This window comes from Sitophilus oryzae, unplaced genomic scaffold (assembly GCF_002938485.1).
Source record: "Sitophilus oryzae breed Bouriz unplaced genomic scaffold, Soryzae_2.0 scaffold_1227_pilon_pilon, whole genome shotgun sequence".
Classification (NCBI taxonomy): domain Eukaryota; kingdom Metazoa; phylum Arthropoda; class Insecta; order Coleoptera; family Curculionidae; genus Sitophilus; species Sitophilus oryzae.
The window spans coordinates 70660-89298 of record NW_022145868.1 but is presented as its reverse complement, the minus strand read 5'-3'; the positions used below and the strand labels follow the sequence as shown (position 1 = coordinate 89298).

The 18639-nt window shown below is 32.9% G+C and overlaps 1 protein-coding gene and 1 pseudogene across 15 annotated transcripts in view; one reads left to right on the top strand and one right to left on the bottom strand.

Annotated features, from left to right (window-relative positions):
• LOC115874105 (coiled-coil domain-containing protein CG32809) overlaps positions 1 to 18639 on the top strand; it is a 278991-nt gene that overhangs the window by 189700 nt on the left and 70652 nt on the right. The gene's annotated exons all lie outside the window — the stretch shown is intronic.
• LOC115874108 lies at positions 517 to 18383 on the bottom strand (annotated as a pseudogene).

The following is an 18639-nucleotide window of genomic DNA, read 5'->3' as shown; positions in this document are numbered from 1 at the left end:
TAGACATTTATAAACCCTATAACCTATACGTTTTTTTTTTCAATGGAAACCATAAAAGCGCCATTTTTTTAGCTTTTTAGCGATATCAGCTATAATATGTATTTCTTCGAAATATTACTGAGTAATAGCCAACTCTTATAATTTTTTAATTTAATTTCACTTAGTTAGCCATGGGAACAAGTTCAATCGTCTCTGCTCTCAGAAATGTGAAACTGTCATATACAAACTTTGTAAATTAAAGTAAACAAAAACTGTAAATATGAATTTTTCAAATGAAGACGTTGACCGGTGAACGTTATTTCCTTTTTTTATAAAAGTTAAATTTAGATACTCGCGCTTCCCTTTTGGAAACTCACTCTGTATATTAGTTGAAATAGGATATTTAAATAGAACATTAATTTTAAGGCATTTCACAAAAATCAAAAATAGTCCCTGTAAATCTTAGAAGTTTCTTACCATTCTGGTGAATGCGCCAGGTTTTTCTTAATTTTAGACAAAGAAAAAGCACCAATATTATTATTTTTATTCTCATTTAATATTGTTAAGACACAGCAACATTTTGGTTTAATTTTACATAATATTCTTAACACTTATATCACTACTTTTTTATACAAAAGACACTTAAATTGAGTATGTACGTATAATGTGTTTCAGTATATCATTAGATTAATAATACGTTCAACAAATACAAAAAAATATTTAGCTGAACAGGAACAATTAAGTACTGGAATATTTATAATATTATTACTGGTAAGCTGAGGAATGCTTTTTAAAGTACAATGCAACATAAGTGGTATTAAAGATAGTATAGCTGAAAAATCAGGCTACATCACTAATATTTTTTTGATTTGGGGTTCTTTAAATTTAAAGCCAGTTTATACCCAAGTTCCGGTCTTCTATCGTTTCCTTTAACCAAGTCATTTACTTCATCTGATCTTGCTAGAATTCCATGGTTATTTAGGACGTTGCTCTTTGTTTTTTCGATGTCTAGAAGATCCACTCCCCTGCAGCAATCATCTAGGAGAATGGTACGAAAACCGCTGACAATGGCATCTGCGGCTGTAGCACCTAAAAGTGACATTAAAAAAAACTAGAACCAGGAGAATAAAAATAGTTATTTTTTATACAAGACGATAAAATACCATTTTAAATTATTCGTCTTCATTTATCGAATTAATTTCGGGAGAAATTATTTCGATAATTCATTTATCGAATTAATTGGAGACAGAAATGGCTCAAAACGAAATATTTTTACGAAATTTTACGAAAAATTTATTTACCAACGCATACGTCGTATGCAATTCCACAAACGTAGACATCAGTGATGTTTCTCACTTTAACTGTGTCTCAAGTTTGGTGTCTGATAATTTTGAATTGTCCCAAAAGGCTGAGTAGGAATCTATTTCTGGATTAGTGCCTTTGTAGATTTTTACAGCGTTTTCGACAACCTAAAAATGAAGAGAACATTATTTATTTTACCAAAAATCTCAGAAAGAATACAATAACACGAAGAATACTGACACAAAAAAACAGGCACCATTACATTTCCATGTATAATTTATATTAAATATATTTTGTTCTTGTGGGCCGATTTTGATGATTTTTTAAGCAATGTGTAGCTAAATTATTTAACTTTTTAGCCTTTCTTTAAATTAAAAATTAATATCTTCATCTGTCTATTATACGAGGAAAACGTTGTTATTGGGGCAAAAGTTTAAAATACCCTGTGGAATGTTATGCTAAAGTAAAGTAATTAAAAAAGACTTTATCATCATAATGACTCCATCTTTGAATAAGAAGACTAAGGAAGGAGCACATTGCTATCCATGTATTCATGCATGATGGGCGGAAAAAGCACTCTAGGGTGGGGATCCTTCACAGTTCTGTTTAACGATTCATTTGACACATTTGAATTTGATTTGAAATTTTGTGGATATGTCAGTCTTTACAGAGATTATTTTATGTTATTTATTATTTATTCTACTACTGATAGTTGTACAAAGGTAGTAAATCTAGATGGAAATTGTGGCAGAACTTAAATTAACAGTGACACTATCGCAATTTATCGAAAAATACTCTAAAATAGTTGGTTGTTTAGCGTGCGGTAGATCTCGGGAAAAATTGAGTGAAATAATGGAACAACTTTTCGCTAGTAAGTGACTATATAATATACATACGTGTAGTAAACCGATCATTTATGAAATTCACTTAAATTAACTAAATTATATATTTTTCTTGCATTTTAGCTTTTATTTACTACTTGTCAAAGATCAGATGTCAAAGAATTTTGATACGTTAATTTGACTTACCTGCTTCAGTAGCGTATCGGATGTTTGTGTTAATAAATACTTATTATAACTTATCTATTTTTATTAGAATTATATATTTTTATAACAATTTTAATAACTACCAACATTTATTCACAACGTAAAATAAAATAACAAATTATTGAGTCTACCCCACGTCTACCCTACATCATAGTTTTACATTTTTTAAATAAAATTAGAACGGCACTGATAAACTGGAATTTAAGTCGGCCATATTTGAGGCCCATCGCGGTGTACCTAAGATTTTTGATATGCTCCTTCCTTAATCTTCTTTTTCAAAGGTCTCCATAGTTTGTTTTTTATTCTATGTTAATAGTTTTATTTCTATTGGAGATATTGGCTTTTGAAGAAGACAGAGAAACATTTATTCGGATTTACACCAATTTAAGCGTTGAAAGCATGCCTGTTGATCCTCATCAACACACCTATCAAATAGTGGTCTTTTTGTTATGTCACTGTCATTGAACACACATATTATTATTGTTGGTTGGAAGTAATTGATAAAAGAAACAAGTTTAGATTGGAAAGTGCCCATAAGGACAATGTAAATACCATTTGGCGCCATTCTTACAACGGTCGCTCGTTTTTCCGGAATTATGTCGCCAAATATTGTTTATTTACATTTATTATTATTTTCTTTTAATTTTTTAAATAAAATACAGTGTGTTTTAAAGGACATGTATGAAATACTTAAGAAACATCGGAAACCGACGTTATGCCAGGATTCACGATGGTTTTTGCAGTTCATAGTTCACACAGCATTTTAATGCCACTTTTTCACAATTATTACGGGTTTGAGTAAATAAAATTTAAATTAAACTCAAAATATAGCAATAATTACTTTGAAAATGGAGGCTTTAAACATTTTTCTGTATTTTTTTAATGAGGGCGGTTTAAATTTTTAAAGATTTTATAATTTTTGAAGATTTTGACTTTGACAAGAGAAAATTATTTCTGCTCTTGTTTGTGGTTGTTCTTAACAGCCGCTATAGCAGCGCCCTAGAACGTATGCGCTCCAAAACAATTATAAGTTTTGGCGGCAAGCATTCCAATCTAAACTTGTCTCCTACTATTATGAGCTTAATGTATAATTAATTAAAAGAAGTGTGTTGATTAAAAAAGGAATAAAAACTCTATAAATATTTATACAAATCTACATATTATTTGGAATACTTAAAAGTAATAGAATAAAACAACTAACATACACTTTTTATTTTTTTTTCAGGTAAGAATATCGAATATGAACTACATATACCTACTACTGGTAAGTTGAAATGATTTTACCTTCAAGTCTTTGTATAATTCACTGCCCCAAGTGTTTTGGACACAATGTCTAGGCCATAACCTTTGGACTACAGGCGGATCACCATCAAACGTCACTGTATCGTATACTTTAGCGCTTTCTGCTTTTATTGGACTGTCTTCGTGCAGCTTTCGCAAACTAAAAATAAAAAAAAATGTAAGAAAATGAAACAATTTAACTCTCTACTGTAAATGTATGCCCTAAACTAGTTATAGTCTTCAAATAAACAAGTAAAAGTCTAATTATTTCTAATATTGGAGTCTCAATACCTGGTATCTTTCGGACAAATTTAATAATTGAATAATTTATGGAGATATAAGTAAAAAACTGGTAGTTCACATTGGTCGATGGTTTTCTTCTTTGTACCATGTGTACTACCAGCCATAACCTATGCATGCGAAACCTGGAGACTTAAAACAAACCTTATAAGGAAACTGCAGGTCGCACAACGCTCAATGGAACGAAATATGCTGGGAATACCAAGAAGGACCGTAAAAGAATAGAGTGGACACGACAAAAGACCCAGGTAATAGATGTCATCCACAGAATCAAGTCCCTCAAGTGGCAATGGGTAGGACACCTGGCAAGAAGGTCTGACAACAGATGGAAATTACAGCATGACAACCACGAGGAATTAAGAGACCTAGAAGAAGACCAGGCCTGAGATGGGACCATGATATTAGGAAATAAGTAGGGATAACTTGGGCCCGCATAGCCAGCAATGGGCCCAACTACAAAGAGAGTATCTAAATATGTTAGGGAGGCTACACCATAATTGGAAATGGTTGAATAAGCGGAAAATGATGATGATGATGTAAAAAACTTATATTTTTAGACTGTATAAGAAGAGTATAAAAACTTTCAAACTAGAATTTAGGACATTCTTTTTTTATACACATAAAATTTTATACATGTTATATTATTTTAGATATAATTTAAAATTTTCATATTTCAATATATATTACTAATTTTTTTCAAACAAATTACATATTTACAATTTTGGAACAGTTTTACAATATTTTTTCGATTAAATCTTAAAAATTAATTGGAAAAAAGTCGTTTTTATTTGATTAAAATTTGGAAGGTACATATAAAATGAAAATATCCTAAAAACCAAGCTCTCAGAATTCTCTATGCCATCTGGCAGGGTATAGAATAAACTCTGACATAACGATGAATTCTGCTGTACTTACTGTAAATTGTCAACAAATGAAACGTGGTCTTCTGGATGCCAATCGTGGGAATAAAAGACTGCGTCGAATTCCACAGAATCCAAGAGATCATTGATTGGTTTCACCACATCTTCGCCATTTTGTTTGGCCGAACAGTTCCTGATATCCAACGTCCCGCAAATAAAGTCATTTTGAACATCAATAATGAGCAAGGCAGATACCGGCTTGACAATCTAAAAATACACAAAAAATATTAACTGAGGAAGTCAGAAACTTTCAAGAATATACAAAAGATAATATAAAAAGAACAACAAATGAGAGAAATAGGAAAATAATGAACTAAAAATAAAACAGAGCATTTTTTTCATCCAAAACCAACCCCTTCAAAACTTGAACACAACAAATTTTTCTAAAAATCTTAAAACAAAAACTTAACGAACAGAGATCTCATTACTTACGGTCTTAATCCAGTTATTCCAGCAGAAGCTGAACTCTTCCCTGTCGATTTTTCCGTCTCCGTTCGCGTCGAAAATCTGGAAAATTTCCTTCAAGACGTTTTCCTTCACCGTGTACGATTTCCCAGTCGGGTCGCGGAACAGGGCTTTCGAGAGTTCTCTAAATTCCTCCAAGTCCAAACAGCCATCTCTGGGGAAAATAAAAACAATCAATTTAGCTAGATTATATTTTTCTAATATTTTTCCTCTTTTTGTGTAATGTGCAATAAGAAATATTTTTTTAAAACACATTTTTACGTGTGACTAAGGCTGTATTCCGTTGCAAAACCAGGTGAACCAGACCGGTAAACTACGGTAAAGAGCGGTTCCCGAAAAGCATCGGTTTAATACGGAACGGTTTGGTAAAATACTGGAAACGTCAAATGTTGACGTTTTCTAAATTTCAATACCTCTATTATACGAGCCCTAACAACTATATGTTGGGACAAGGTCATATTACGGAATTATTGCCCTGGTTTTTCAAAATAACTGAAAAATATATGTTTAATTTTTTAAATATAAACATAGCCATATATCCTAAACAACTTGACAATATTTTTATGAATTTGTAAATCAATCCATATTTACAGTAGCGGATTTTGTTCATAAAAGGACAAATTTGCTGACAACTAAATGTTGGGACAAGTATTTTTAAATAATTAAGATCATCATAGGCGGCTTTGCTATAAACGTCACAAATGTCGCAAACTGTTTACTTCAGCATTGACAGCTTGTAAATGACTCGATACTTTGAGTAGTGAGATTTACTGTAAGAAATTTTAATTTTTTTAATTTTCAATTTTGTTAATTTAATTCAAAGTAATGGTCCGTGGAAAAGCTACAAATCCAAAACTACGCGAAATTATCATTCGTCAATACAGTACGGGAAAAACAATTCGAAAAATTTCTGATGATTTAAATATTCCAAAAACTACGGTCTTTAATATAATAAAAAATACGGCGAATCTGCCAATGTAGACGTTAGAGGTAAAAGTTCGGGAAGGCCAAAAGTTGTATCTCAGAGAGATTTACGAAATTTAGTAAAAATTTGCAAGTCTGCGAGAAGAAGTACTCTTCGCGAAGTAACAGTTAAATGGAATACTGTAACTGGTTTAAATATATCAAGAGAATGTTTAGCCGAAAATATATCCACAAATGCGGTCTGGGGTTTTACAAGGTAAACTTTATTTTGTGTGGATAATCAATTACCTGAAGATTATTGATACAAATTCTTATTTAGGCCAAAGAAAAACCGATACTGACAGAAATTTCAAAGAAAAATCGCTACAATTGGGCAAAATCTAAATTATCGTGGACACAAAATGATTGGAATAAGGTCATATTTAGCGATGAGTCTAAATTTGATGTTTGCGTTGGAGATCATCGAAAACGAATAATACGAAATAAAGCAGAAGCCTTTCATAAAGATTGCTTAAAGAGGATTGTTAAATTTCCTAAGGGGATTATGGTTTGGGGTAGCATGTCAGCAAGAGGTTTGGGCAAATTAAATTTTATAGATAGCACTGTTAACGCCCAAAAATATCAACATATTCTTGAAACCTCACTTTTGCCTAGTGCTCAAGAATTGTTTCCAAACGAAGACTATATTTTCCAACAAGATGGAGCATCGTGCCATTCAGCAAGATCAACTAAAAATTGGTTCGGTAATAATAATATAAAAGTTTTATCCCATCCTTCAAGTAGTCCGGACCTCAATGTTATAGAAACTGTGTGGCATAAAATGAAGCAATGTTTAAGAAACCACCCTCAACGAACAATTTTTGATTTGCGGACAAAACTGCAGGAAATTTGGGATAATTTTTCTCCTCAAATGTGCCAATCTTTGGTAAATACAATGCCATTAAAAGTTTAGGCAGTTGTTAAGGCGACAGGTGATGTAGCGTATGAGTATGCCCTAATGTGTATTGAAAATTAATATTCTTGCTGTATCCACAACGAAGTTACAGGGTGGTCAAAAGTGCCGCTAATACATTCGAGAAATGGATGGTACGGCTGTGCTCGACTGGGATAGATAGATATATCGAGAAACTATGGTTACGCTCGTTATATTTGACACTTTATTATGTCAGTTTAATAATATATTTTCGTACTTTTCTGCTTAGGCGTAAAAGTGCTTTACTTTTATGCCTAGGCGTTAAAATGACATTTTTGTATTGTCAATCACGTCGCAAAAATTAATACTTTTGTGACGTTTGAAAAAAAATCATTAGCAATTAAATCCAAGGGTTTTTAGATAAAACAAACTAATTCAGATGTATTACTGTCCCATTACTGTTTATGACTGTTATAAAAAGTCCTTTAAGACACTTAAATCTTTATAGTGAAACCTTAAACGTCTCGTAAGAGTTTCATTTACTAGCTAACATTAAATGGGGTATTAATTTAATTTGCTACAGTTTTTATACCTTTTTTGTGACTATACATTTATAACCTTACTTAAACTTGTTCTTCATTTATTCACGAGCCATTACCTAGTCTTTAAGAGCCTAAAAAAACGAGGTTTTATTCTTAATTTTAATTTTTAACCATGGATAACCGTAAAAACTATTTTTTTTTAATTCCTCATTCAATTTTCGATGAAATTATGATCTTGGGAATAAGTAATAAGACTTGGGAGCTTGTACTATAGCACAATAATCGCAAAAGTTTTGTATTTTATCATTTCAAGGGTTGATCATGAAAAAAAATCTTTTGAAAAAAATTGAAAGACGATAAAAAGAAAATAATATGTTTCTTTTATCGAGATCCACCAGCCTTGAAAATATTTGCACATATTTAACACTCACCCTGTATAAGGTCAGTAGATATATATATACACTATTTCAATTTCGATTTTTCCAGAGAATTACAAACAGGTACATAAAGAGAATAAAAATAAAATCACTTGTTTTGATCACATGAAATAAATTACCATATACGGCAAAGCAAGATATTATGTGATTTCAAAATCGTAAGCATAGTTTTCAATATTATGTTTATATCGGTATATTTAATAGACATACTATTTCATGCTGTGTGATTTTATGAATGTACTATGCCATAAATATGCATTATTATTATGTATGTATATCTGTTTAATAATGCGTATAAAGGATATCCGTTATAGAAATATTTCGATAACTGAATCGATATAAGAAATATATCCTGAATATACAGGGTGTCTTTCCAAGAATTACGAGATCTCATCAAGGATCTCAGAACTTTTTGTAGTGGAAGAAATGCATGACAGGACCTGGTCATCCTCCTTTTTTATCGGGTAATGCAGCTTTCAAAAGAATCATCATCACCATCATCATTATTTACAGCTTATTCAACCATTTCCAATTATGGTGTAGCCTCCCTCACATACTCTCTTTGTAGTTGGGCCCATTGTCGTCTATTGCTGACTATGCGGGCCCAAGTTATCCTTGCTAATTTCCTAACATCATGGTCCCATCTCAAGTTTGGTCCTCTTCTTGGTCTCTTAATTCCTCATGGATGCCATGCTGTCATTTTTGTGCTCCCTCTGTTGTCCGTTCTTCTTGCCAGGTATCTTGCCCATTGCCACTTGAGGGCCCTGTATTTACTTATGAGCACCAGTCAAGGTAAAAGATAACTGTCAAATGAAGTTGTCATTTCAGAAATTTACCTATTTAGTGCTTTATTATTATTGAAAACTCATTCCTACATCGGAAATCTTAAAGATGTATTTATAAATACAAATTAATATGAATTAAAGTAAAATAAAGTAATCAATTACAAGGTTAATTATAGTATTATTACAATATTCAATAACTTATTAATTTAGGTACTATTAAATTGTTAGAACTTTAGGATTTAAGAAGATGTTCAAATATTCCTCCATCTAGACAATAACCCAGGCGATCATAAAATTCTCTTCTTACATTCGTTAGTTGGTAACCTGAAATTCTATTGCATTCGGCAGAAATAGCATTTTTTAACTCGTCTAGATTTGAGTATTTTTTATCCTTGTATATCCTGTTTTTTAAATGGCCCCAGAGAAAGAAATCATTTGGCGAAATATCAGGAGACCTTGCTACCCAATTTACTGTATGATTTAGGCCAATAACGTTTCCGTTAAAACTATTGTCTAAATATTCCCGAACAGCCAGGGTACTATGTGCCGGGCAGCCATCCATTTGGTACCAAACTTCCTGATTTTCTCTAGCGGCATTATGTAAAGCAGGTAAAATATGATTTTCGATTAGTTTCAAATAATATTCTGCATTTAAATTTCGCGTAAGAAATAAAGGCCCGATAATATTGTGTCCGAATATCCCTGCCCAAACATTTACTTTCTGTGGATATTGCGTCCTTGTTTCGACAAACCTGGTTTTCTTTGTTCCAATATCGATCATTTTGAACATTGGGTTCATTATTTAAGGTAAACGTGCATTCGTCAGTGAAACATATGTTTTTTAAAAATTCCCTATCCATGTTTGCTCTTTCCATCATATCAAAACAAAACGCCTGCCGCCGTATTTCGTCCCCATCTCGTAGCCCTTGGTGTTTTTCATATTTGAAGGAATAGTATTTATGTCGTTTCAAAATTCGAAACGCTGTAGTGTGATCTATTCCTGTTTCATCCTCAAGTTTCCTTGTGCTGATCTTTCCATCGTTCTTTTCCACGCACAATAAAACTTCCAAGTCGGTATCATTTCTTGCATCTTCTCTTTGTTCCTGCCTTACTTCACATCTGCAGTTAGTTATTAGGGTACCCTTGGTCTCAAATCTCTGGATATTCCTTGCGATTGTAGATTTTCCAGGTATCGGTCTATTTGGATACAGAGCAGCAAACATGTCCCACACCTTTTGATAACTATTTCCTTGATAATACCATTTAATCATCAATACTTTTTCTTCGGTAGTGTAATTCATGGCTAATATTTTCGATGTAGGTATGAGTTTTTAATAATAATAATAAAGCACTAAATAGATAAATTTCTGAAATTACAACTTCATTTGACAGTTATCTTCTACCTTGACTGCTGCTCATAAGTAAATACAGGGCCATAAGAAAGGAGAAATATTTAAAAACAAATCGGCGATAACTCGTAAACATTAAAAAAAGTTATTCTTTTGAATGTGGGTTTTAGTGCTCTTCAATAAACCTAAATAGAATTATACTATAAAATAATTAGGGAAGTCAATAATTGACCCCATTAAAATGTACATGGGATTTCCTATGTCCCGCTCGACGATGCCAATACCCGGTATATATTCTCGTACTATTTCCAGTGTTTATTAGAATATCTATATTATTTATGTCTGCATATTTATTTATATTATTATTTATCTGAGAATATAATCACATACACAAACTTATCGATACTATCAAATGAAAATTAGAAGTCAAAGTAAACCAAAGTCAAGTTCTTGGAAAGGGATCGTTTTCCGCCATCGAAAACTTCTCAAAGCGCTTATTAGACTCTCGGAACAAATTCCATTAAAAGTCTCAAACTGGCAATCCGAGTTGCAACAATCACCGCCGCACAATACAAAGGCATATTTTCGAGTTTTCGCATCGCGTGAATGGGTGTTATTAGCCCTTGGGAAATTGGCAATTTTCGACGACGCCTAATGACGTCATCGGAAGCGATGACGTCGTGGGCCGATGCGTTTTCGATTTAAATCGAATTATTTTTGATCGCTAGATTTTGCAGAGTTTGAAGTAAAGAATCTGATGAAAAGTTAGCACGATAGCGCACTTTTTTTAGAATTTGCTGATATTTCTCCAAAAAACTTGATAAGATATAAGAGCGCAATGAAATTATTTAGTTTAGTATACAGGGTGGTCCAAACTGTATTCCGGAAACTTCGGCAGCATATTCTCTAGATAAAAATAAGTAAAAAAGTTCGTATAAATGTATGTCCTAAAACGCTTAGTTTCGGAGATACAAAGTGTAGAACTTTCATCTTTTCCAAGTAATTTTTGAAGTAACGTCAATATTTGGATAAAAATTGGTGTTTGGCAGTTTTGTGACACGAGAAATTTGATTTTGATATCAATGTGACTCCTGTTTGTAGGGGGCGCCACCTACATGTGTTTTAGCTGTTTTGAAGAGTAATAACTTTTCGTCCGTACCTGTATAAAACTACTGAGTGAAAAAATATACATTTACGACTATTTTTACGTAAAAAATGCCTCTTGGTAAAAATCGCTACAATACGTGTCATTATTGGCAAGAAATAAACATGTTGAGAGAGTAGATAGTTATTTGACTGAAATAATAAATTTTTATTTTTTTAAATTAGTCATAAATTTTTCTGCGAAATAATTATGACAACAGTTTCTGTTGAACTTTTGGCACAAAAACATTTCAAATTTATGATTTCAGTCTAATAATTACCTATTTAGTCAACATGTTTAATTTATGTCAATGATGACAAATATTGATAATTTCGATTCTAAATATCTCGGGAACCATTACTCGTAGCGATTTTTACCAAGAGACCTTTTTTACGTAAAAAAAGTCGTAAATATATATTTTTTTACTCAGTAATTTTATGCAGGTACGTACGAAAATTTATCTCTTCAAAACAGTTGAAACACATGTAGGTGGCGCCTCCTACAAATAGGAGTCATATTGACGTCAAAATCAAATTTCTCGTGTCAAAAAACTCCCAGACACCAATTTTCATCCAAATATTGACGTTACTTCATAAATTAATTGAAACAAATCGAAATAAAAATGAAACTTCTACACCCTGTAACTCCGAAACTAAGCATTTTGGGACATACTGGCTGACATATATGCTGGCGAAGTTTCCGGAATACAGTTCGGATCACCCTGTATATTCTATATATTAAATCTATTATAGATGAAAGAATACGAACATCCTGTATATATTAGCATTATTATTTAAATGCAGCCACTGTTTATTTTTTCCATTTTAAGATCATCAATACTTGAGAATCAACAAGATGCAATAGATAAAACCGAAATTATTATAAATCGTCAGTTGCAGAAGCAAACAAAACATTGCACATTGCAATTGGCTATTTCGTTTTCAAGACTTTCAACTTAGAGCAGCCTTTCGTTTCAACCCTATCGTTCCCATCGCCTAAAGCCCTGCTAATTATAACCGGTAAATTGAAGAAGGGTGGCATTGAGGGATAGGGAGGTGTAAAGTTAGTTTTTACTGTAACGCGTTGGCACCAAACTGAATAGTGACCTAGTTAGAGCGTTAAATCGATGGTATTACACCCCAATTATTTCTTAGAGGGTTGGAGCCGAATACTGAAGTCTACAAATAAGTCGAAATGGTCTAAGCAGGGTGCAAAAAAATAATGATTTTTTTGAAAAAATAAAAAAATGGATTTTTTTTTATTTTAATCGGATTTTTTTTTATTTTAATGAATTATCTATTTTAAATCCTATCCTAAATAACTTAATCTTTGTAACTCTGCCCGATAGATCAGGGGCTTGGAACACCCTCAAAAAGGAAATACCACTCCTGCAACTCCCAGTGGACGATATGCCAAGAACGTACAACTTTGAGAAACATCTCAATGTAGTATTGAGCAATAAAAAGGATTGGAAGAGCGAAACGCTTGCCCAGCAGTTAAAAAACCATACCATAACTTGGTATACTGATGCTTCCAAAACCAATACGGGAATAGGGATCGGAGTGTTGGGCCGAAAGCTAAATACTCCGAACCAATGGGCACTTACCCTAGTATCCTACAGGCAGAAATCTACGCTATCGAAAGATGCGTACAACTTATCTTCGATAGGAACTATCGGAAACAAGAAATAGCCATCTTGTCTGATAGTCAAGCAGCGTTAAAAACGATCAACTCAGTATCAATCAATTCGAAATTGGTCAAAGAATGCATAGAGAAGCTGAATAAATTGGGCAAAGAAAACAAAGTCCTCCTACTCTGGGTGCCTGCTCACCAAGGGATAGAAGGCAATGAAAATCCAAATAATCTAGCTAGGAAAGGAGCGAACACCACTAACTGGACCAGAACCGTTCTGCTTTCCAAGTGGTAACCAACTCAAGGCGGAACTCAAGAACTTGGAGATTCCATCCGCAACCTGGAATGGAAATCTTGCAACGGTCTAAGACACTCGAAGAAGTTTCTGAGGGCTTATGATCAAGAAAAATCTTCCTGGGTTTAAGTAAGAACAATCTTCGGATTGTCACGGGGTTTTTAACAGGACACTGTCTCCTCAATGAACACCTCAGTAGATTGAAACTAAGAAGAAACGGCGAATGCAGATTCTGTGGGGAAGATGGGGAAACACCAGTACATCTCATCACTGAGTGCGCCGAGACGACAACCATTCGTGCCATGAATTTTGGTACGACTGATATTGGAGATGGAGAACTACCCTCTATAAAACCGTCCCAGATACTGGCTTTTGTCAAAGCCCTGGGACTGTATGATGAGTTATGACTCAAGAAAGGGGGACACAATGGATCTGTAAGGTCGCAGTGATTAACCCCCCTCCCACTCATTCTAAATTCTAAATTCTAAAAAACTCTGCCCGATACTGACAATATTAACATTTCAACGGCGCGTGTCGTTTTTCCACGTTCTCGGGAATAAAAATATAACCTGACATCAGAGGAAAGTAGTCCTGCACTAGAGTTTGCGAATGAAATGTATTCAAATTCAAATACCGGATTTCTGGCACTTCACAATAATTTCAAAATCAAAATCGGTCAAACATTTTAATAGACGAATAGATATTAGGGATATGTGTTATATGTTATATCTTTTACAATTAGTTTTCGATCTATTAAATTATTTAAACGTTAGAACAGCAAGTGTAACTTTGTACTTATTTGATGAATAGATATAGGGTATATTTGATAGAGGAATACTTTTTTATAGCTTTATAGAAAAAGTTTTTATAATTTTTATAGTTATCTTTCTCTTTATAGTTATTTTGATTTAAATCATTGCACCCTGTATCTAAAGGCTCATTTACATTTGTCACTTTGGATGTACAACTTGGATGAATCATCCAAAGTGATAAGTATAAATTGCCTTCAATCACTCTTTCATCCAAAGTGTACACTAAGATTGAACGATGAAACAAGTTGACGGACTTCCTACTTTTGTTGAAAGAAGCGTTCAACGAACCGTTGATTCATCCAGATTGAACGGCAAGTGAAAAATGTAAACAGCCGACGCCGATCCGTGCGGCCAACCTCGATATAGAAAACATTGGCCTGCGGAAGATGCGAACTGGATGAAAATATGTAAACAAGGATGTTCAATTTGGATGAATTCAATCTGAGTGATTCATTTTGGTTGTACATCCAAAGTGACACAGTGTAAACTCTGCTTAAGGGTCCAAATGTCCTAAATTGTAATACTGTGTATTTTTATTAAAATAGGTATATTATTATTATTTTAAAAAAGTGACTAGACGTCCGTCCCCAAGATTTTTACTCAAAGAAAAGTCCGTCATTCAACATTGTTCATCCAAATGTGCTTCAATAATTGAATTCAATCTTAATCTTGTCTTTTGTTAAAGCCCTGAAACTCTGTGATGAGTTATAACTCAAGAAAAGGTACACAATAGATCTATAAGGTCGCTGTAAACTTCCTTCTTCCACGCAATCTACAATCTAAACATTTCGACATAGTCGAATTCCTTGCATTGGCTACCGTCATACCAAAGTCATACTTAGCTCACGAATAATTTCTGACATCGAAATGATTTGTAATTGCGTGAGTCTGCCTTCTACACGCCATTACTAGGCCATCACTTATAAACAGGAAATTGGTTCGCTATATAACAATTCCTGTTAATTTTTCATGCTATTTAAGCGTGTTTTCAAAGGGGCAGGTTATAAGCTTATTTTAGGGGATGTGCTGAACTATAGCAAGGGAGGGATTGTTGAAAAACTCCCAACCTGGTCTATTTTAGGGTAAGTGGCAAGATCGGTGCTAGTTACTTATAGAGCAAGGGTTGAATGACGAAATAGAAGGGTGGTATTGTGTGGTTGTGACGTAGTAGACTTAGAAAAGTAAGGGTATTAATAAATAAAGGTAAACTAGCTCAAAAATGCAATTAAAAAGAATTGTCTTGTTTTCATTCATTATAATTAGCATTTATGTTTTCCAGGAAACTTATTATTTTCCTTTCCTTTCACATTCAATCTTCCAGATTTTTGCATCTACAAAAATAAACTTAATTTAACTTTTTCTCTCTATACGCTCGTTACTACAGCTTCCAATGAAAATAGACAAAATGAAAAGAAACCCTTCTGTATTGAAAACTAGCTAATGAATTTTAAAAACCTGCCCCGGAGACAAATAGTTCCAGACTGGATACCGCAAATTCGATATTTGTCAAGTTGTGAGGAAGATTTTTCTATCCAGAAATTTATTTGGACGGCTTGGCAGATGCGTCCTGAATAAAATGCAAGTTTTCAGAATTTTTAAACTTCGTTAAAGTTCGAACTTTTAAAAATACTTGATCAGGAGGATCAACGTGGTAAACAAATCTTTAGAAGCGTTTTTTATTTATGAAAAAAAAGTATTTTTTACTGGAAAATTAAAAAAATGTAGCCAACATAATAAGAAAGTCTACAATTATTATCAAGATATAGGTATTTTTTAGGTTTTTTTTTAAAGGAAATTTTTAAAAATTCACAAGCAGATGTTTTTGTTTTGCACTAGTATAAGTCTCACCCTGTGTTTATGCCAGTTTACCTTAACATTGACATTGATTTCACTTACCTTGAATGCAATACATAAATACATAATCCTAAATTTCAGAATGGTTTTGCTGTTTGTGTTTAACAAACACTGTTGTTTGTAATTTCGCTGATATCATAACAGATTTGTATTTGCGAAAAATACAGAAATAGTGGTAGAATGCATAAGTATAAAGGCCGATTAAGGATATATATTTATATTTCCATGAATAATCACTTGAAAAAATATTTATATTAGTCAATGGTAATAAAAATGTATTTTAGGAACGACGACGTATTCCAGTTGTAACTTTTCATAGTATTTCTAGAAAACGGATTGTTTTTTACTTTAAATTTCTTTTTTTTTCTACCATATTAAGTGTGATCAGCTAATTAATTTTAATTAAAGTTAGATTTTCAAAGGTGAATCTCAATAAGAATTTTAGAACATATTAATAAGTAAGTAATTAATAATAACCTCCTACTGCAAAAATCATCGATAATTTCTAAATCATCTAGACAAATAAATCGTGTTTATAAATAATCAAGAATTTCTAACCGTGACCTAGCATTACAAATCAAATAACCTTGAAATGGGAATGCGTAATAGAATATTTTCGTATTGAGTTCACTACTATGTAAATTTTTCTAATATTTATTTATTTTCACATATATTGATAAAAAAAGACAACATGTCTATTAGATGTAATTCTGAGTACTCTATTAATATTTTCTATAGGTAGCTAGTGGTAGTACTACTCTAGGTAGTACATATTTCTGGGCGTCTATATTCCGAAAATATCATTTCTAAAGCAAATTGTAGTATATCTGAAATATTTTTCTTTTTATATTTCCAACATCGACTTAGAGCTATATATTTCGTTTGATTATTTATTTTTGCAATAAAAAATGTGTCAATTCCACCTAGACCTTTTCAAAAATATACAGATTAGGTTATATTTCATTTGATTCCTCTATTTCATTTGATCTATTGTGGTCCTCTTCTGATCGCTAGGTTACATTCTCCAGTCCTATGTCCATTGGGTCACGTCTATGCAAATTTAGAATATTCTTAGCTTTTGTATCCAAATCAATTTTATCTTTAGTCTGTGGTGGTCCAGTAGCTCTTTTAAGTAGACTCATTATAGATCTTTTTCGTTAACTCAATATTTGAGATCGTATGTTCACAAGTTCACATGTCCTGATGCCCAAGTCAGAGTGCATTCTTACTGGCTAGTTATCTTAGAGATCTTAAAAAGATTGATTAAATATTATTTATATTTATTTTTTTAAAACAATTTCTTTTCTTTTAAAAAGAGTAATTTCAAGTCCTGGTGTAACGAGAAGAATGTTAATACATCAAACGAAACGGTTTTGCTGGGCCTATTTTGTGGAAATGAAGACGAAATTCATGGTGGGCATATTTTTGGACCAAATTCAAGATATCTACTTAAAGAAGATACGGACACAAAAAATCTTCCTTCAAATTGTATCTTTGTTAAAGTGCCAGTACAGTGGATATGTTCCCATAAGATTACGAATAGTGAAAAATAATCATCAATCATGAAACATCTTTCAAAATGTCAAATGATTATGAAAATTGTCACTTAAATGTCAAACTGAGAAAAAATAAATGATAATACTACATAATCAACTGGTTACCTAACCATTCTCATATTTCAAGCGTATAGATGAATTTTGTACCAAAATAATAGATAAATGGAACAATTCTAAACAAATATTAAGAGAATCACAAGAAGAAACAAAATTACATGCCTTATTTTCAAATTTTCCTAAAAAACAACTAGTAAATAAAATACCTATTTAACGCTCCCAGATAATCAAAATATTTCAACATTTCGCATGTAAACAAACAAAAATACTTATCAACATTAACAGATTAAAGTTTACCAGGGGATTCCCAACATTAAACAAGGTTATATTATCTTAAAATTCCATTAAAACATTGAAATAAAGAAAGCGTACTTATTTAAATCAAGCAGCGTGTCTCACGTAAACAAAAACAAGCTAACGAATCCTAAAAACCAAAATAAAAACACTAAATTAGCAAACAGTAAACAAAACCACATAAAGCACCGGCTAAAAATGCTTCAAACAGTGAATACGTAATAAAATATCGAAAAACGTATTGAATACGTATCATACCTACCCGTCTTTATCGAATGCGGTCAGACAGGCGTCCATGTCACCCCATACGAACTGAACGCCACCCGAATCAATGGATTTTGTGCTACTACACATGACGCGCCAAACAAAAAACGTGCTACGGTAAATCTGAAACGCCAAGCGCAAAGTGGGCCTGGCCTGCAAAAGCGTTTCGCGCTGCCGCCACCTCGCGGCCAACTCCGACATCGACTAGCGCGTCTGTCGATGATCGAATCTGTTGTGGCAACGCTCCACGGGCGTGACGTCACCCGGTCTGACGTCTCCCGTCGCAGGAGAGTCGGACTTCCCCACTGCGGTGGTGGCAGGATAGGCAGGTTTGGTACGATGTTGCCGGTTTGTGTTTGTTTTCCTTTTTTCTTGGAAGTTTTAAAAATAAAAATATTTATTATGATAATTAAGAAAAATTTCAGTTTTGAGTCAATATTTTTTAATTCTCTTTCGTGTCGATTGCTGATTGAATTGGAGCCAGAAAT